Here is a 21,734-nt window from a genome sequence, read left to right as displayed (position 1 = left end):
AACCCACTGGCTCCAGGTCATCTATAAGTCTTTGCTAGGTAAAGCCCCACCTTAAAACAGCTCACTGGTCACCATAGCAACACCCCCCCGTAGCACGCACTCCAGTAGGTATATTTCACAAGTCATCCCCAATGCCAACACTTACTTTGGCCGCCTTTCCTTCCAGTTCTCTGCTGCCAATGACTGGAACGAATTGCAAAAATCACTGAAGCTGGAGTCTTATATCTCCCTCTCTAACTTTAAGCATCAGCTGTCAGAGCAGCTTACCGATCACTGTACCTGTACACTGCCAATCTGTAAATAGCACACCCAACTACCTCATCCCCATATTGTTATTTATCTTCTTGCTCTTTTGCACCCCAGTATCTCTACTTGCACATCATCATCTGCACATCTATCACTCCAGTGTTAATGCTAAATTGTAATTATTTCAGCTCACACACTGTACATAGATTTTTCTATTGTGTTATTGACTGTACGTTTGTTTATGTGTATCTATGTGTTGTTGTTTTTGTCGCACTGCTTTGCTTTATCTTGGTCAGTACCTGGTTAAATAAAGGTGAAATAATAACAAAGAAAAACAATATTCCCATAATATGGACTTGGTCTTTTACCAAATAGGGCTATCTTCTGAATACCACCCCTACCTTGTCACAACACAACTGATTGGCTCAAACACATTAAGAAGGAAATAAATTCCACATATTAACTTCTAACAAGGCACACATTTTAATTGAAATTCATTCCAGGTGACTACCTCATGAGCTGGTTGAGAGAATGCCAAGAGTGTGCAAAGCTGTCATCAAGGCAAAGTGTGGCTACTTTGAAGATTCTCAAATGTCAAATATATTTTCATCTGAAAAAAATATAAACGCAACATGGAACCATTTTTTTTACTGAGTTACAGTTCATATAAGGACATCAATAAATTCACCAGGCCCTGATGTATGGATTTCACATGACTGGCAATACAGATATGCATCTGTTGGTCACAGATACCTTTAAAAAAAAAAAAAAGTAGGGATGTGGATCAAAAACACAGTCAGTATCTGGTGTGACCACCATTTGCCTCATGCAGCGTGACACATTTATTTATATATATATTTTTAATTTATTTCACGTTTTTTAATTAACCAGGTAGGCCAGTTGAGAACAAGTTCTCATTTACAACTGTGACCTGGCCAAGATAAAGCAAAGCAGTGCGACACGAACAACAACACAGTGTTACACATGGAATAAACAAACATACAGTCAATAACACAGAAGAAAAAGGAGGTAACGCATCTCCTTCACATAGAGTTGATCAGGATGTTGATTGTGGCCTGTGGAATGTTGTCCCACTACTCTTCAGTGGCTGTGCCATGTTGCTGTATATTGGCGGAACCTGGAACACACTGTCGTAAACGTTGATTCAGAGCATCCAAAACACGTTCAATGGGTGACATGTCTGGTGAGTATGCAGGCCATGGAAGAACTGGGATGTTGGGTTGTGCATTTTCATGCTGAAACATGACGTGATGGCGGCGGATGAATGGCATGACAATGGGCCTCAGGATCTCATCACGGTATCTCTGTGCATTCAAATTGCCATCGGCAATTGTGGCCTTGTTCAGTGTCTCTATTGTATTATGACACCCCAACTTATGCCTGCCTATACCATAACCCCACTGCCACTATGGGTCACTCTGTTTGTCACGTTGACATCAGCAAACCGCTCGCCCACACAGCGCCATACACGCAGTCTGCCATCTATCCGTGAAGTCTGTTACGACGCCGAACTGCAGTGAGGTCAAGATCCCGGTGAGCACACAGATGAGCTTCCCTGATACGGTTTCTGACAGTTTGTTCAGAAATTTTTCTGTTGTACAATCCCACAGTTTCATTAGCTGCCCGGGTGGCTGGTCTCAGACGATCCCGCAGGTGAAAAAGCCGAATATGGAGGGCCTGGGCCTCAAACCTTGAGACATCTGTGACTTTCTGTTGTGTGACAAAACTGCACATTTTAGAGTAGCCTTTTATTGTCCCCCAGCACAAGGTGCACCTGTGTAATGATCATGCTGTTTAATAATCTTCTATGTCACACCTATCAATTAGCATGGCAAAAGGAGAAATGCTCACTAACAGGGAGGGTAAACACATTTCAGGAAAATAAGCTTTTTGTGCAAATGGACATTTTCTGGGATCTTTTCCTTCGCTCATGAAACATGGGACCAACACTTTACATTGTATTTATATATATATAGTTTTTATAATATTTGCATTAAGTTTAAACAATTATTCCTGCACAATGTTATAATATATAATTGAACAATAATTCATCCTCATCTCCCCTCTCTATTATAATGCACGTGATGTGAAGGCCAAGCGATCTAAATAAATGACATCATATTTTTGTTGCAGTGGTGGGTATAGGGGAAACACTTGAGTACATTCTGGGCACTTCCGGGTTGGAGCGAGCGGTCGCATCTGCACTCGGTCCGCAGGTAGTATTACATTTCATTACATTTCATTATAGTACAACGGTTTGATTTGTCTAATCTTATCAATTTCTTCTTAGCTAGCTACACAGCCGTCTTTGTTTCATAGATAATTGCGTAATTATCGTATTTCGTCGTCCTAACGCAGTCTACACTGCCCTGCAGCTAGCCAGCTAGCTAACGTCCACCGTTAGCTAGTCCACCGTCTACCGATTAGCAGCACAACTATTACACTCAACTGAACGACTTGATTAGTGTAGTGTTAGCTAGCTACATAGTTGTCTTTGCTGTCTTCGTACCCAAGATAATTGTGTAGTTTAGAGTGTGTAGTTTTATGTCGTCCTTAACATAGGAGACTCTGCTAGCTAGCCAACAGCTAGCCAACGTCTACCGAACAGAACTTCTGCACTCAACAATCCGGTCGCATTTCGCTTCGCTCCACAGGTAGTATCACATTTTTCATTTCATTTCATTACAGTACAACGGCTTGATTTGTTTGATCGTAGCTAGCTACATAGCTAGCTACACAGCCGTCTTTGTATCAAAGATAATTGTGTAGTCTAGAGCGACTTCCTAGGTTAGTTAGCCAGCTATTGTCGTTCTTTTAGCATAGCGTAACGTAATCAACACTGCTAGCTAGCCAGCTAGCCCCGAATAGCAGCACAGTAGAAACTATTACACTCAACGGAACGACTTGATTAGTGTAGTGTCAACAACGCAGCCAATGCCAACTAGCCTACTTAGTCAACAACGCAGCCTCTGCCAGCTAGCCTAATTCAGCAGTACTGTATCATTTTAATCATTTTAGTCAATAAGATTCTTGCTACGTAAGCTTAACTCTCTGAACACTCGTGACGTGTAGTCCACTTGTCATTCCAATCTCCTTTGCATTAGCGTAGCCTCTTGTGTAGCCTGTCAACTATGTGTCTGTCTATCCCTGTTCTCTCCTCTCTGCACAGACCATACAAACGCTCCACACCGCGTGGGTCAGCCACCTAATCTGGTGGTCCCAGCGCGCACGACCACGTGGAGTTCCAGGTCTCCCGGTAGCCTCTGGAACTGCCGATCTGCGGCCAACAAGGCAGAGTTCATCTCCGCCTATGTCTCCCTCCAGTCCCTCGACTTTTGGCACTGACGGAAACATGGATCACCACAGACAACACTGCTACTCCTACTGCTCTCTCTTCGTCTGCCCACGTGTTCTCGCACACCCGAGCTTCTGGTCAGCGGGGTGGTGGCACCGGATCCCTCATCTCTCCCAAGTGGTCATTCTCTCTTTCTCCCCTTACCCATCTGTCTATCGCCTCCTTTGAATTCCATGCTGTCACAGTTACCAGCCCTTTCAAGCTTAACATCCTTATCATTTATCGCCCTCCAGGTTCCCTCGGAGAGTTCATCAATGAGCTTGATGCCTTGATAAGCTCCTTTCCTGAGGACGGCTCACCTCTCACAGTTCTGGGCGACTTTAACCTCCCCACGCCTACCTTTGACTCATTCCTCTCTGCCTCCTTCTTTCCACTCCTCTCCTCTTTTGACCTCACCCTCTCACCTTCCCCCTACTCACAAGGCAGGAAATACGCTCGACCTCATCTTTACTAGATGCTGTTCTTCCACTAACCTCGTTGCAACTCCCCTCCAAGTCTCCGACCACTACCTTGTATCCTTTTCCTCTCGCTCTCATCCAACACTTCCCACACTGCCCCTACTCGGATGGTATCGCGCCGTCCCAACCTTCGCTCTCTCTCCCCCGCTACTCTCTCCTCTTCCATCCTATCATCTCTTCCCTCTGCTCAAACCTTCTCCAACCTATCTCCTGATTCTGCCTCCTCAACCCTCCTCTCCTCCCCTTTCTGCATCCTTTGACTCTCTATGTCCCCTATCCTCCAGGCCGGCTCGGTCTTCCCCTCCCGCTCCGTGGCTCGGCGACTCATTGCGAGCTCACAGAACAGGGCTCCGGGCAGCCGAGCGGAAATGGAGGAAAACTCGCCTCCCTGCGGACCTGACATCCTTTCACTCCCTCCTCTCTACATTTTCCTCTTCTCTCTCTGCTGCTAAAGCCACTTTCTACCACTCTAAATTCCAAGCATCTGCCTCTAACCCTAGGAAGCTCTTTGCAACCTTCTCCTCCCTCCTGAATCCTCCTCCCCCTCCCCCTCCTCCCTCTCTGCAGATGACTTCGTCAACCATTTTGAAAAGAAGGTCGACGACATCCGATCCTCGTTTGCTAAGTCAAACGACACCGCTGGTTCTGCTCACACTGCCCTACCCTGTGCTCTGACCTCTTTCTCCCCTCTCTCTCCAGATGAAATCTCGCGTCTTGTGACGGCCGGCCGCCCTACAACCTGCCCGCTTGACCCTATCCCCTCCTCTCTTCTCCAGACCATTTCCGGAGACCTCCTCCCCTACCTCACCTCGCTCATCAACTCATCCCTGACCGCTGGCTTCGTCCCTTCCGTCTTCAAGAGAGCGAGAGTTGCACCCCTTCTGAAAAAACCTACACTCGATCCCTCCGATGTCAACAACTACAGACCAGTATCCCTTCTTTCTTTTCTCTCCAAAACTCTTGAACGTGCCGTCCTTGGCCAGCTCTCCGCTATCTCTCTCAGAATGACCTTCTTGATCCAAATCAGTCAGGTTTCAAGACTAGTCATTCAACTGAGACTGCTCTTCTCTGTATCACGGAGCGCTCCGCACTGCTAAAGCTAACTCTCTCTCCTCTGCTCTCATCCTTCTAGACCTATCGGCTGCCTTCGATACTGTGAACCATCAGATCCTCCTCTCCACCCTCTCCGAGTTGGGCATCTCCGGCGCGGCCCACGCTTGGATTGCGTCCTACCTGACAGGTCGCTCCTACCAGGTGGCGTGGCGAGAATCCGTCTCCACACCACGTGCTCTCACCACTGGTGTCCCCCAGGGCTCTGTTCTAGGCCCTCTCCTATTCTCGCTATACACCAAGTCACTTGGCTCTGTCATAACCTCACATGGTCTCTCCTATCATTGCTATGCAGACGACACACAATTAATCTTCTCCTTTCCCCCTTCTGATGACCAGGTGGCGAATCGCATCTCTGCATGTCTGGCAGACATATCCGTGTGGATGACGGATCACCACCTCAAGCTGAACCTCGGCAAAGACGGAACTGCTCTTCCTCCCGGGGAAGGACTGCCCGTTCCATGATCTCGCCATCACGGTTGACAACTCCATTGTGTCCTCCTCCCAGAGCGCTAAGAACCTTGGCGTGATCCTGGACAACACCCTGTCGTTCTCAACTAACATCAAGGCGGTGGCCCGTTCCTGTAGGTTCATGCTCTACAACATCCGCAGAGTACGACCCTGCCTCACACAGGAAGCGGCGCAGGTCCTAATCCAGGCACTTGTCATCTCCCGTCTGGATTACTGCAACTCGCTGTTGGCTGGGCTCCCTGCCTGTGCCATTAAACCCCTACAACTCATCCAGAACGCCGCAGCCCGTCTGGTGTTCAACCTTCCCAAGTTCTCTCACGTCACCCCGCTCCTCCGCTCCTCCACTGGCTTCCAGTTGAAGCTCGCATCCGCTACAAGACCATGGTGCTTGCCTACGGGCTGTGAGGGAACGGCACCTCAGTACCTCCAGGCTCTGATCAGGCCCTACACCCAAACAAGGGCACTGCGTTCATCCACCTCTGGCCTGCTCGCCTCCCTACCACTGAGGAAGTACAGTTCCCGCTCAGCCCAGTCAAAACTGTTCGCTGCTCTGGCCCCCCAATGGTGGAACAAACTCCCTCACGACGCCAGGACAGCGGAGTCAATCACCACCTTCCGGAGACACCTGAAACCCCACCTCTTTAAGGAATACCTAGGATAGGATAAAGTAATCCCTCTCACCCCCCCTCCCCCTGAAAAGATTTAGATGCACTACTGTTCCACTGGAGGTCATAAGGTGAATGCACCAATTTGTAAGTCGCTCTGGATAAGAGCGTCTGCTAAATGACTTAAATGTAAATGTAAAATGTAATTCTGTATGCAGTATTCATGATTTGGGGCTAAGTTGCCTCTCATGTCAATGCAAACAGTGAAAACGTTTCCTGCTTGCATTTTCTTTGATTTATTTAGCTGTAGCTGGGGTTTATGCACATTTAGAAATAATCTGACATATGAAATCCTGGAAAATGGGGGGGGTTGTAAAAGTGAAGATGGTGTGTGGGCATCCACAGCCTTGTTCATGATGCTCCTAGTACTCTGAACATGTTAACACACTCAATTCAATCCAATATGAGGTTCCAAGCCATTTCAATCTGCCAAACTCTTCATTTTTCATATGCTCTGACAAAATGAACCGGACTCGTTGCCATTTGTCGGGGTTGTCATAATAAAACTGATGAGTCAGTGTGACCAGAAATATTAGTTTGGGGGTTTGATGTCCAGGTGTTATGTTTTTATTTGCTCTGCATGGAACCGTTGCAGTTGGCAGTATTGGATGAAAATAGCCTTTTCATTAAAAGAGGTACTGGCAGCATTGAGCCTGTCTGACTTGCATGTCATCGTCACTCACTGGGCGCATACTGGTTGAATCAACGTTTTTTCCACATAATTTCAATGAAATTACATTGAACCAACGTGGAATAGACGTTGAATTGACATCTATGCTCAGTGGACAGTGTTCCTTATTCAAGACTTATTCAAGACACCTACAGAGCCTGCGTCTGACTGGCATGTAATCATCAGTGTTCCCTACCGAGCCACATTATTCCCCCGCTTCTGGTTGTCAGTGCTCAGAAAGCGTCTGGCACATCGTCCTTTTTTACCAGCCAGAGATGGTCCACTGCAATTTTAGTCCCATCTCCATGGCCCTTAAGTGGCTGCTGAGAAGCACGGGTATTTCTGGAAAGTGATCTGGGAGTATTTGTGTTGACAGAATATGTCACTATCCTTTCAAATGGAAACATGCTCAATAAGCAGTCAGATGAAACAGGTCATTCACATATTTCAATGAGATGATTGAGCATGTTATAACTTCATATATGAGTTGCCAGCACTATTTAAATAGCATTTTCTTCCAGATGACTGTATTGTTCGCTTGTCTTCTCAGATGTTTATATACTCACTATTGTCAATCTGTTTTCAGCCGTGGTATATGTCTGGTGTGGACATTCCTTTTGTTATTGTATTCAGCCGTGTTGTTTGCCATGTTATGTATGAAAAACCATAACCCCCAACATAAATAGAAGGTGCAGCGTGTGTAGAGTTCCACATCTTTATTACAGTGAAAACTTCAACCAAAAAACAATAAACCAACAATGAAAACATCAGTGGTGCAACAAGCACAAACACAATATCCCACAAAGCAGGTGGGAGAAAATGCTTCCTAAATATGATCCCCAATTAGAGGCAACGATTACCAGCTGCCTCTAATTGGGAACCATATAACCCAGCCACATAGATGATCAATGACTAGAACACCCCCCTAGTCACGCTCTGATCTAAACACCATAGTGAACCAAGGCCTCTCTATGGTCAGGGTGTGGCCGCAAAACCTGAAACCAAATGGGGAGGGTAGGGGGGGTGACTAGTGTCGGTGGCGGCTCCGGTGCGGGTCGTAGCCCCCGCCCCGACCACGAATCCGGCCATGGAGCTGGGTTGGCCGCAGTGCCTGGACTGGGCACCGGCGCAGAGGAAGACTCCTGCCAGGGAGCTGGACTGAACACCGTGCCTGGACTGGGGACCGGCGCAGAGGAAGGCTCCGGCCTTGGAGCGGGACTGAACACAGTGCCTGGACTGGGGACCGGCGCAGAGGAAGGCTCCGGCCTTGGAGCGGGACTGGACACCGTGCCTGGACTGGGGACCGGCGCAGAGGAAGGCTCCTGCCATGGAGCGGGACTGGACACCGTGCCTGGACTGGGGATCGGCGCAGAGGAAGGCTCCTGCCATGGAGCGGGACTGGACACAGTGCCTGGACTGGGCACCGGCGCAGATGGAGGCCTAGGAGCAGGACTGGGGAGGCACACTGGAGGCCTGGTGCGTGGAGCCGGCACAGGTGGCACTGGACTGGTGACACGCACTTCAGGGCGAGTGCGGGGAGCTTGCACAGGACGTAAAGGAATGGGGAGGCGCACTGGAGGCCTGGTGCGTGGAGCCGGCACAGACTTCACCAGACTGCTGACAGAGTTCAGGTTGAATGTTGAGCAGAACACACCTGCACAACATCTCTCTCCTCTCTCTCTCTCCCAACTTCTCCATCGCCTCCCTGACGGTCTCTGGCTCTTCAGGGTGAGTGCGAGGAGCTGGCACAGATGGCACCGGACTGATGACCTGCTCTTCAGCACGCCTGCGCTGCAGCATATTCTTCGCTAACTCTTCTCTCCGGTATCCCTCATTGTACTCTTCCATCGACTCCCATTCGGGCTCTGGCACTCTCCGCTGCTCATCCAGCCACTCCATGTTCCCCTCCCCAGACATCTTGGGGTTTCTGTGGCCGCGGCCCCCGGCGTCGTCGCTGTCCTTCCCGATTACTCTGCGACTCCCGCAAAGGAAGGGTCTCGCAACCTCCCATTATCTCTTCCCAGGTCCAACTCACTTTTCCCTCCGTTGTACGCTGCTTGGTCCTTTCGTGGTGGGATATTCTGCCACGATTGTTGTAACGGACGGACCAAGGTCCAGCGTGTGTAGAGTTCCACATCTTTATTACGGTGAAAACTTCAACCAAAAAACAATAAACCAACAACAAACACGTGACTTCAGTGCTGCAACAACCACAAACACAACCACAATATCCCACAAAGCAGGTGGGAGAAAGGGCTTCCTAAATATGATCCCCAATTAGAGGCAATGATTACCTGTAATTGGGAACCATACAACCCAGTCACATAGAAAATCAATGACTAGAACACCCCCCTAGTCACGCTCTGACCTAAACACCATATAGAACCGAGGGCTCTCTATGGTCAGGGCGTGACACACCGCCTCTCCATTCCAGAAGCCATTGTATTCAGGAATGTATAGTGGTGTCGGTTATGGATACAGACAATACAGCCCATCTTTAAGGAACCCTTAGGGCTCGGATCCCGCTAGCGGGATAAAAATTGACATCTGGTGAAGCTGGAGCGCACCAAATTCAAATGACAAAATTGTAATGTTAAACATTCATGAACATACAAGTGTCTTACATAATTTAAAAGCTTAACTTCTTGTTAACTTCTTTGGGATATGTGGGACCTCGACAACAGCCAGTAATATTGCAGGGCGCCAAATTCAAAATAACAGAAATCTCATAATTAAAATTCCTCGAACATACAAGTATTATTCACCATTTTAAAGATAAACTTCTTGTTAATCCAACCACAGTGTCCGATTTCAAAAAGGCTTTACGGCAAAAGCAAACCATGCTATTATCTGAGGACAGCACCCCATCAAACAAACACAGACCATCAGAATTCAACCCGCCAGGCACAACACAAAACTCAGAAATAACATATAATTCATGCCTTACCTTTGAAGATCTTCTTCTGTTGGCACTCCAATATGTCCCAGAAACATCACAAATGGTCCTTTTGCTCGATTAATTCCGTCGTTATATCTCCAAAATGTTGATTTATTTGGCGCGTTTGATCCAGAAAAACACCGGTTCCAAATCGCGCCACATGCCTACAAAATATCTCATAAATTACCTGTAATCTTTGTCCAAACATTTCAACCAAATTTCATAAAACAACTTTAGGTATTTTTTAACGTAAATAATCAATCAAATTTAAGATGGGATAAACAGCTTTCAATACCGGAGGAAAACAAAGTGTATCGTGCTTTCTGGTCACGCGCCTCTATCAAACAGTACACTTCCCTCGAGCCTCGTTCTGGACAGCCTTACTTCTTTATTACACAAAGGAAAAACATCAACCAATTTCTAAAGACTATTGACATCCAGTGGAATCGATAAGAACTGCAAGCAAGTGCCTTAGAAATCTAGGTTCCCAAAGAAAAAACATTGAAAAGAGAGTGACCTCAAAAAACAAATTTCCTGGTTGGTTTGTCCTCGGGGTTTCGCCTGCCAAATAAATTCTGTTATACTCACAGACATCATTCAAACAGTTTTAGAAACTTCAGAGTGTTTTCTATATGAATATCCTAGCGTCTGGGCCTGAGAAACAGGCAGTTTAATTTGAGCACGCTTTTCATCCGGACGTGAAAATACTGCCCCCTATCCCGATTAACTTCTTATGGCTGCAGGGGCAGTATTGAGTAGCTTGGATGAAATGGTGCCCAGAGTAAACAGCCAGCTCCTCAGTCGCTAATATATGCACATTATTATTAGTAGTATTGGATAGAAAACAATCTAAAGTTTCCAAAACTGTCAAAATATTGTCTGTGAGTATAACAGAACTGATATTGCAGGCGAAACCCTGAGGAAAATCAAACCAGGAAGTGGCTTCTATTTTGAAAACTCCATGTTCCATAGCCTGTCTTTGCTCCATTTAAAGGGATATCAACCAGATTCCTTTTCCTATCGCTTCCTCAAGGTGTCAACAGTCTTCAGACATAGTTTCAGGCTTTTATTTTGAAAAATGAGCCAGAAAGATAACATTGCGTCAGGTGTTCGCTTGAGTTTTGCTCGCACAACAGAGTTTGGGCAGCCATTGCCTTTCCCTCTCCTACTGAAAAATACAGTTGCGGTTGATATATTATCCATTATATATTTTAAAAACAACCTGAGGATTCATATAAAAAAACGTTTGACATGTTTCTGTGGACATTATGGAAACTATTTGGAATTTGTCTGCGTTGTCGTGACTGCTCTTTCCTGTGGATTTCTGAATATAACGCGCCAAACAAACGGAGGTATTTTGGATATAAAAATAATCTTTATGGAACAAAAGGAACATTTATTATGTAACTGGGAGTCTTGTGAGTGAAAACATCCAAAGATCATCAAAGGTAAACAATGAATTTGATTGCTTTTCTGATTTTCGTGACCAAGCTACTTGATGCTAAGTGTACATACTGTTTTGTCGAGCATTCGATAAACTTACACAAACGCTTGGATTGCTTTCACTGTAAAGCATATTTTCAAAATCTGACACGGCAGGTGGGTTAACAAAAGGCTAAGCTGTGTTTTCCTATATTGCACTTGTCATGAATATAAATATGTTTAGTAAAATTGTTTGAATGTGGCGCTATGCAATTCAGCGGTTGTTGATGACAATTATCCTGTTAACGGGATTACAGCCATAACAAGTTAATCCAAACGCGTTGTCAGATTTCAAAAAGGCTTTATGGCGAAAGCATACCACGCAATTATCTGAGGACATTGCCCCACATTAAAATACTTTACACCGGCTTCACAAAAATCACAAATAGTGATAAAATAAATCACTTACCTTTTGAAGATCTTCCTCTGTTTGCAATCGCAAGGGTCCCAGCTACACAATGAATGTTTGTTTTGTTCTATCCAAAAAGTCTGTTTAGTTGGTGCCATTGATTTCAGTAATCCACTCCTTCAACATGCATACAAATGAATCCAAAAAGCAACCGGTAAACTTCGTCCAAACAAGTCAAACAATGTTTCTAATAAATCCTCAGTTACCCTAATATGTAAATAAATTATCATATTTCAGACGGAAAGAACGGTGTTCAATAGAAAAGGAAAATAACGAAGAGCGCACCCACGTTCACACATGCCAAAAGTATACATGTCCTGATGAGAACACCTTGGATAAACTACAACTACTTGTTAGTTTTTCAAGAAACAAGCCTGAAACCCTTTCTAAAGACTGTTGACGTCTAGTGGAAGCCATAGGAACTGCAATCTGGGTCCTATTTTTTTGTATATCCCATAGGCTGGCATTGAAAAGGCCTGTGACTACAAAAAAACAATTCAGGATGGATTTTCCTCAGGTTCTTGCCTGCCATATCAGTTCTGTTATACTCACAGACATGATTCTAACAGTTTTAGAAACTTCAGTGTTTGCTACCAATTACAGTGCGGCAAAAAAGTATTTAGTCAGCCACCAATTGTGCAAGTTCTCCCACTTAAAAAGATGAGAGGCCTGTAATTTTAATCATTGGTACACTTCAACTATGACAGACAAAATGAGAAAAAAAAATCCAGAAAATCACATTGTAGGATTTTTAATGAATTTATTTTCAAATTATGGTGGAAAATAAGTATTTGGTCAATAACAAAAGTTTATCTCAATACTTTGTTTTATACCCTTTGTTGGCAATGGCAGAGGTCAAACGTTTTCTGTAAGTCTTCACAAGGTTTTCACACACTGTTGCTGGTATTTTGGCCCATTCCTCCATGCAGATCTCCTCTAGAGCAGTGAGGTGTTGGGGCTGTTGCTGGGCAACACGGACTTTCAACTCCCTCCAAAGATTTTCTATAGGGTTGAGATCTGGAGACTGGCTAGGCCACTCCAGGACCTTGAAATGCTTCTTACGAAGCCACTCCTTCATTGCCCGGGCGGTGTGTTTGGGATCATTGTCATGCTGAAAGATCCAGCCACGTTTCATCTTCAATGCCCTTGCTGATGGAAGGAGGTTTTCACTCAAAATATTACGATACATGCCCCATTCATTCTTTCCTTTACACGGATCAGTCGTCCTGGTCCCTTTGCAGAAAAACAGCCCCAAAGCATGATGTTTCCACCCCCATGCTTCACAGTAGATATGGTGTTCTTTGGATGCAACTCAGCATTCTTTGTCCTCCAAACACGACGAGTTGAGTTTTTACCAAAAAGTTATATTTTGGTTTCATCTGACCATATGACATTCTCCCAATCTTCTTCTGGATCATCCAAATGCTCTCTAGCAAACTTCAGACGGGCCTGGACATGTACTGGCTTAAGCAGGGGGACACGTCTGGCACTGCAGGATTTGAGTCCCTGGCGGCGTAGTGTGTTACTGATGGTAGACTTTGTTACTTTGGTCCCAGCTCTCTGCAGGTCATTCACTAGGTCCCCCCATGTGGTTCTGGGATTTTTGCTCACCGTTCTTGTGATCATTTTGACCCCATGGTGGTGAGATCTTGCGTGGAGCCCCAGATCGAGGGAGATTATCAGTGGTCTTGTATGTCTTCCATTTCCTAATAATTGCTCCCACAGTTGATTTCTTCAAACCAAGCTGCTTACCTGTTGCAGATTCAGTCTTCCCAGCCTGGTGCAGGTCTACAGTTTTGTTTCTGGTGTCCTTTGACAGCTCTTTGGTCTTGGCTATAGTGGAGTTTGGAGTGTGACTGTTTGAGGTTGTGGACAGGTGTCTTTTATACTGATAACAAGTTCAAACAGGTGCCATTAATACAGGTAACGAGCGGAGGACAGAGGAGCCTCTTAAAGAAGAAGTTACAGGTCTGTAAGAGCCAGAAATCATGCTTCTTTGTAGGTGACCAAATACTTATTTTCCACCATAATTTGCAAATAAATTCATTAAAAATCCTACAATTTTTCTCATTTTGTCTGTCATAGTTGGTTGAAGTGTACCTATGATGAAAATTACAGGCCTCTCTCATCTTTTTAAGTGGGAGAACTTGTGATCATTTTGACCCCATGGTGGTGACTAAATACTTTTTTGCCCCACTGTATATTCATATCCTAGCTTCTGGGCCTGAGTAACAGGTAGTTTACTTTGGGCACGTCAGTCATCTGGAAATTCAGGATACTCTCCCCTGCCATTTTTATCTTCCCGCTATATCAATTAAGCATCAGGCAGGCAGGAGGGCTGCACAGAGGCAGGCAGGAGGGCTGCACAGAGGCAGGCAGGAGGGCTGCACAGAGGCAGGCAGCACAGAGGCAGGCAGAGGGCTGCACAGAGGCAGGCAGCACAGAGGCAGGCAGGAGGGCTGCACAGAGGCAGGCAGCACAGAGGCAGGCAGGAGGGCTGCACAGAGGCAGGCAGGAGGGCTGCACAGAGGCAGGCAGAAGGGCTGCACAGAGGCAGGCAGAAGGGCTGCACAGAGGTAGGCAGGAGGGCTGCACAGAGGCAGGCAGGAGGGCTGCACAGAGGCAGGCAGGAGGGCTGCACAGAGGCAGGCAGGAGGGCTGCACAGAGGCAGGCAGGCAGCACAGAGGCAGGCAGGCAGCACAGAGGCAGGCAGGCAGCACAGAGGCAGGCAGGCAGCACAGAGACAGGCAGGCATGCAGCACAGAGGCAGCAAACAGAGCTTGAATCCCAAATGGTACCCTATTCCCTATACAGTGCACTACGTTTGACCAGGGCCCATAGAGCTCTGGTAAAAAGTAATACACCATGTAGAGGGCCATTTAAGATGCAGACGGGTCCTGCTGATGGCTCTTTCAGCTCTTGGCCTGGTGTCTGCTGGAGCTTCCTTGAAGATGATCTGCCTGCCTGTCAGACATCAACACTAGCACCACTGGGTCTGAGATGCACTGGCCGGCAAACACAAACAGATAGCTGGGCGCAATTCCCCAGATGTTCCCTGGCCTTTGCCTGCCTGCCTGCATTCCTCTCTCACCCCTCCCCCATCACCACCCTCCTCCCCTCTCCAATACGGACACTGTGTGGTTATGGGAAAGAGACGCGGCTGAAATAGATAGTAGGTCTCTCAGGTGATGTTTGTGGGAAGATGTGCTCTGAGTTCTTTGAACTGAGTTCTTTGAATCTCCAACAAAGTGTTCTTAGTACCCTTTTTAAGCATCTGAGGCCCACCTCAAACCCTACTCTGTATGCTATTCTCACTGTATTCTCTACTCAGTAGTTTGTGACACAGTCATATTATCCACTGGGACTATTGAAAAGAAGACTTGCCCCTTGAACTTTGGCGAGTAGTATTTGGGCTGGATGTGTCAATGTGCAGTTCATATATCCATAATCTATGAGCAGAATTACTGTCTTGCCTCAGCTGGCCATAAAATCCCTAGTTTGAAAGTTCTGCTGCACCATTTTCTCTAAATCCCACTGCCCACATTGACCAGCCCATTGGCAATTTGAGTTTCAGCCTAACCGCTTCAGCCCCTCGATGTTTAAGTGACAGCTAGCAAGACGCACACACAGTAGAGCGAGAGAGAGAGCAATGACGTGGTGCACATATCTGCACATTTGTGACGTAGTATGCAGGTTTCGGGGACCACTTTTGGCTCGTGGGCACTGTTTTCAGAACTACTGGCTAAACAGTATACAGAAGTACCGGAGAATCTCTTTAATAAAATGAGAATTAGATTTTTAGTTGGAGGGAAGAATTTATTCCAGTGTTTCCACAGTTCTTTGTCAAAAACACATTATTACCTTAGAGGGCAACATAATGGACCAGTGCTTTATTACACAAACAGAGGGGGAGAAATAGTCTATTATGTGTTTGTACAGTATGTTAAATAAATGAAATTATGACTCCTGACCACTCAACACCTGACGGCTTAACAGTAGGGACCTACCTATATAAAAAAAAACGTGTTTTCGTTGCAAAACATTTTCCTACGGTGTGTACTAATGAATACACCCCACGGGCAATTCCATGGTAACAGATTGATGCTGAGACTCAGATTTTTCACTTTAAAATGTATGTCAAACCAAAGTCAATGATTGCAAAGTTAAACAAAGCGTACAACTCTATACACAATGTGGACGGACCACTAGAGGGCAGGCTGGGCTCATGGATAGTTGCCCAACAGAGCCTGGGAGACAAGGTAACCAGAGTCAATTAAGCACAGCTGACGGTACTAATGAGATACTCTCCTTCCCCTATAAAAGAGAGAATGGAACCAGAAGGGAGGGGGGGAAACTATCTCTGGAAGATGGCCACCGAGAGAGAGAAAGCTGTGCTGAAAGAACCACTAAGACGGTGACAAAACCGTGATTTATGTTTGTTGTAGTTTAAAGATTATCCTATTGTGTTCTTGTTTCATCTGGAGAAGAAGATGTGTGTTTTTCCTTGGAAGATTTTTCATTGATTATGTTTGAATGTTTTTGTTGACAAAATACTCTCAATAGAGAACCGTGTTCAATCAGAAAAAGCTTTTTCCTGACTCGTTTATTCCACCTTCCCGCTTTAGAGTGACGCCTAATTACTTGGTACGCTCACAACAATGACAACTTTTATAAATGTTCACTGAGCATTTTACAAAAACACATTTACTTGAATAACAGTTCAGATGCAAAGTTTGGTACAGAATGACAGTTTGTGCTGTTTGTACTGTAATTTGTTACCAAGCTTTTCATCTGCACTTTTCCTCAAGTAAATCGAGAGATTGGGACTATAAGGTTATATCTGCAAAAAGATGATTCTGAGATAATTGGCTTTAAAGTTCCGAAACCTCATTGGTTTGAATGGTGTCAGCAATTTTTATATTGTATTCCTTTGACCTTAACAACATGAATTGGGTTATTTAGAGTACTATATAGGTAGAGAACATTGAACAGAACAAGCCTATGACAATAACAACATTTTGACAAAAATGCAGATAGTCCCAAGATCTTGTAATATGTTTTTGTAACATTTCCTGAGTAAATTGTTAAAAGTAGACATTTTTCATATAGTTATGTGGTTTGTTTAACCTTGAAATCAAGGGTTATTGTTTGACACATTTCAAAGTGACAAATCTGAGTCTCTGCATCCTTCTGTTACCATGGAATTGTGTGTCTCTGAAGCTGTTTAGAAATACAAACGGTTTACATGCTCTGAATAGTATTTAGACAGTTAAGTCAAGGTTCTCTCTTCCAGTAGGCTACAAATCCATTTAACCAAATTAAAGATGGAATTACATTTGTAAAGAAAGGTAATTGACTGTTGTGTAATTAAAACCAAGACAAATGATCTTGTCTGCTTCACCATTCAGTATTTGCAATATTTAGCTTTTAATCCATCCATTTGTAAACTAATTAAGACCTTTCATGAATGTAAGAGTATAAGGGTTCATAGCTCCTTGCTTGTGATTGGCAGGCCCACATCAAGTGTAGGGGTACTGGAGCTGAAGTGTAGGGGTAGACCTGGTTTGTAGGAGTACTGGAGCTGAAGTGTAGGGGTAGACCTGGTTTGTAGGAGTACTGGAGCTGAAGTGTAGGGGTAGACCTGGTTTGTAGGAGTACTGGAGCTGAAGTGTAGGGGTAGACCTGGTTTGTAGGAGTACTGGAGCTGAAGTGTAGGGGTAGACCTGGTTTGTAGGAGTACTAGAGCTGAAGTGTAGGGGTAGACCTGGTTTGTAGGAGTACTGGAGCTGAAGTACAGGGGTAGACCTGGTTTGTAGGAGTACTGGAGCTGAAGTGCAGGGGTAGACCTGGTTTGTAGGAGTACTGGAGCTGAAGTGTAGGGGTAGACCTGGTTCGTAGGAGTACTGGAGCTGAAGTGTAGGGGTAGACCTGGTTTGTAGGAGTACTGGAGCTGAAGTGTAGGGGTAGACCTGGTTTGTAGGAGTACTGGAGCTGAAGTGTAGGGGTAGACCTGGTTTGTAGGAGTACTGGAGCTGAAGTGTAGGGGTAGACCTGGTTTGTAGGAGTACTGGAGCTGAAGTGTAGGGGTAGACCTTGTTTGCAGTTTATGGGTATTTAGGCTTCGGCACATTTAGACATGGCTTAGTTAACTAATTGGGTTCAAGCACAGGTCCAGACGTTGTAGGTATGTAAATTGGAGCTGAAGTACAGGTGTAGACCTGATTTGTATGAATATTGGGGCTCAAATGTGGAAGTACACCTATTTTTATGACAATTGGGGCTGACATGTAGCAGTAGACCTGTTTTGAAAAAAATCTATATTGGGTTAGATGTGCAGGTTTACACTTGTTCTGGAAGAATATTGGGGCTGAAGTACAAGTGTAGACCTGGTTTGTATGGATGTTGAGACGTGGGCCCTGGGGAAGACCTATTTTCTATGAGTATGCCCATGGATTTACCTGGTTTATATGATTCATGGGGTGTAGGGATACACAAGGCTCATACAGATAATGGGTCTGGATGGACGTCTATTGCCCATTTAAATCCTTTCTGGCAACATGTTTGTGGTAGGAAAAAAGTGAATGAGGCTGAGGCACATGTGTTATATCACTATCCTATGAGTTAAAACATTTTTTATATATATACAGGTCAGTGGTCACGGGACCAAGATATGCAAATAATAGAGTTGGGATGTGCAGTGAATAGCTGGATATAGATTACTACTGTTGGTGACTTGGGGAATACAGGCCTAAGGAAAGTGGGTTACAGGGCTGAGATAGGTAAGTAACAGGGATGAGGTGTATTGGAAAAGGAACTGGCGTCTATTGGTAACAAATAGGGCATTTAGGGCTAGGATATGGGTGTATCGGGACTTGATTGTATCAATATTAGGATATTTGCATGTGGGTGTTAGGGTTAGGGTATACAGAGCTGGGGGGGGGGGGGGGGGTGTAAGTGGGCTGAGGTACACTACATGACCAAAAGTATGTGGACACCTGCTCGTCGATTATCTCATTCCAAAATCATAGGCATTAATATGGAGTTGGTCCCCCCTTTGCTGCTTTAACACTCTTTTAGGAAGGTTTTCTACTAGATGTTGGAACATTGCTGCGGGGACTTGCTTCCATTCAGTCACGAGCATTAGTGAGGTTGGGCACTGATGTTGGGTGATTAGGCCTGGCTCACAGTCTGCGTTCCATTTCATCCCAAAAATGTTCGATGGGGTTGAGGTCAGGGCTCTGTGCAGGCCAGTCAAGTTCTTCCACACCGATCTCGACAAACCATTTTTGTATGGATTTCGCTGTCACGCCTGCTCCCGGTCCCCCTCCCTGGCGCTCGAAGGCGAAAGCTCCCCAGCATTGCTCACTCCAGCCACCATCATTACGCACACCTGCCGTCCCCCCGTCCAGGCATCAGTGACTATCAGACTCACCTGGACTCAATCACTTCTGTCATTACCTCCCCTATATCTGTCTGTTTCCCCACTCTGTTCCCCGCTTCAGCATTAATGTTCATTTGTGTTTGTATACGTGTTTTTTACGAGCTATTTTTATGCGCTACGCCCTTTAGCACTCGGCGGTCCCATTCTGTGAGCTCGTGAGACCTACCACTTTGCGGCTACAGTTGACCGGTGCAGCTCTAGCAGGGCAGAAATTCGACAAACTGACTTGTTGGAAATGTGGCATTCTATGACGGTGTCACGTTGAAAGTCACTGAGCTCTTCAGTAAGGCCATTCTACTGCCAATGTTTGTCTATGGAGATTTCATGGCTGTATACATGATTTAATACACCTGTCAGCAATTAGTGAAATAGCCGAATCCACAAATTTGAAGGGGTGTCCACATACTTTTGTTTATTCAGTGTATATATAGATATTGGGGCTGAGGAATGGGGATAAATGTCTGTTAATTGTATTATAGGCAGAGCATGTTGCCATAAAACATGCTTTTTGCATACTTTTCACCCCAAAATGTGCAATGTTACTTATGAGCATAATATTTGCATAGTGGCCAGTTTGGGAAAAAGTGGGAACAAATGGGTCAAGATTGTGATAGATTCACAACACATTGATGGGCTCGACCAAATTGGCTTATTTTCACCTAATGTCTTAATGGTGTCTATTATACTGCCAGAGCCAATGGGGTGTAGAACACAGTCTAAAGTGCTCCTCTCTTGATCCATAAAACAAGCAGAGTCTAACTGCAGGGCCGGGCAGTGAGGATCAGGGAGGAGAGTCTCCTATCGCTGAGTGCTTTTAAATGGGCCCGCTAACGTTGCATTCAGCTAACGAGCCAGGGGAGTGGGACGGCGAGTGGCTGGCCAGGTGAGAGGGGCGGCCGCGTCGGGGAGAGGGCAGCGGTGGGCAACAGCAATTACTGTGCCGGACCTGCGGGTGGTGGGAGCGCAGACTAATTAGGAGGTCACCTGTTGGGCATGTCCTAAACCATTACCTCCCAGCACGGCACCGCTGTGCCACCGAGCTCTAATCGTGGCTGCGGGCCCAGCAGATGGCGGCATGGGGGAGGGAGGGAGTGGGGGAAGAAGGGGAGAGAGAGGGCAAACGTGGGATCTATTTTGTTTACCACCTGACTGTAATTGTGATGCTGATGTGAGCTGGCGGCGACTGCTTGTACATGTTTACGTCTTTACGTCTGCCTGACCTGGAAAACAACCTTCACTGGCATGGATTCTGCTTCGGATTGCTTTGGAATTCCTACTATTGCCCATCAGCTGCATATTGGGTGATATATTTGCAAACATCTAATGTAATGTATTTCAGTATTTAATGTTCTGTGCTAAAGCCTCTCAAAGCATGTGTTGGTGCATGATTGGCTTCACTCCCATATTCTCTGATGAATCTTGTTGTATTGAATTCATGTTAGGCTAACAATAGCTACAGTTGAAGTTGGAAGTTTACATACACCTTATCCAAATACATTTACACTCAGTTTATCACAATTCCTGACATTTAATCCTAGTAAAAATTCCCTGTTTTAGGTCAGTTAGGATCACCACTTTATTTTAAGAATGTGAAATGTCAGAATAATAGTAGAGAGAATGATTTATTTAAGCTTTTACTTCTTTCATCACATTCCCAGAGGGTCAGAAGTTCACATACACTCAATTAGTATTTGGTAGCATTGCCTTTAAATGCCACAATAAGTTGGGTGAATTTTGGCCCATTCCTCCTGACAGAGCTGGTGTAACTGAGTCAGGTTTGTAGGCCTCCTTGCTCGCACACGCTTTTTCAGTTCTGCCCACAAATGTTCTATAGGATTGAGGTCAGGGCTTTGTGATGGCCACTCCAATACCTTGATTTTGTTGTCCTTAAGCCATTTTGCCACAACTTTGGAAGTATGCTTGGGGTCATTGTCCATTTGGAAGACCCATTTGTGACCAAGCTTTAACTTCCTGACTGATGTCTTGCTTCAATATATCCACATAATTGTCCTCCCTCATGATGCCATCTATTTTGTGAAGTGCACCAGTCCCACCTGCAGCAAAGCACCATCACAACATGATGCTGCCACCCCCGTGCTTCACGGTTGGGATGTTGTTCTTCGGCTTGCAAGCCTACCCCTTTTTCCTCCAAACATAACGAAGGTCATTATGGCCAAACAGTTCTATTTTTGTTTCATCAGGCCAGAGGACATTTCTCAAAAAATGCTGTTGTTCTGGGATTGATTTGCACTTTCTCTAGGAGACAGAACGCGTCTACTTTCTGAGTGGTATGACAGCTGCGTGGTCCCATGGTGTTTATACTTGCGTACTATTGTTTGTAAAGATGAACGTGGTACCTTCAGGCATTTGGAAATTGCTCCCAAGGATGAACCAGACTTGTGGAGGACTACAATTTTTGGCCTGATTTCTTTTGATTTTCCCATGATGTCAATCAAAGAGGCACTGA

This window comes from Oncorhynchus nerka, linkage group LG10 (genome assembly GCF_034236695.1).
Source record: "Oncorhynchus nerka isolate Pitt River linkage group LG10, Oner_Uvic_2.0, whole genome shotgun sequence".
Lineage (NCBI taxonomy): Eukaryota > Metazoa > Chordata > Actinopteri > Salmoniformes > Salmonidae > Oncorhynchus > Oncorhynchus nerka.
The sequence above is the reverse complement of the archived record's forward strand: the minus strand, read 5'-3'. Positions refer to the sequence as shown.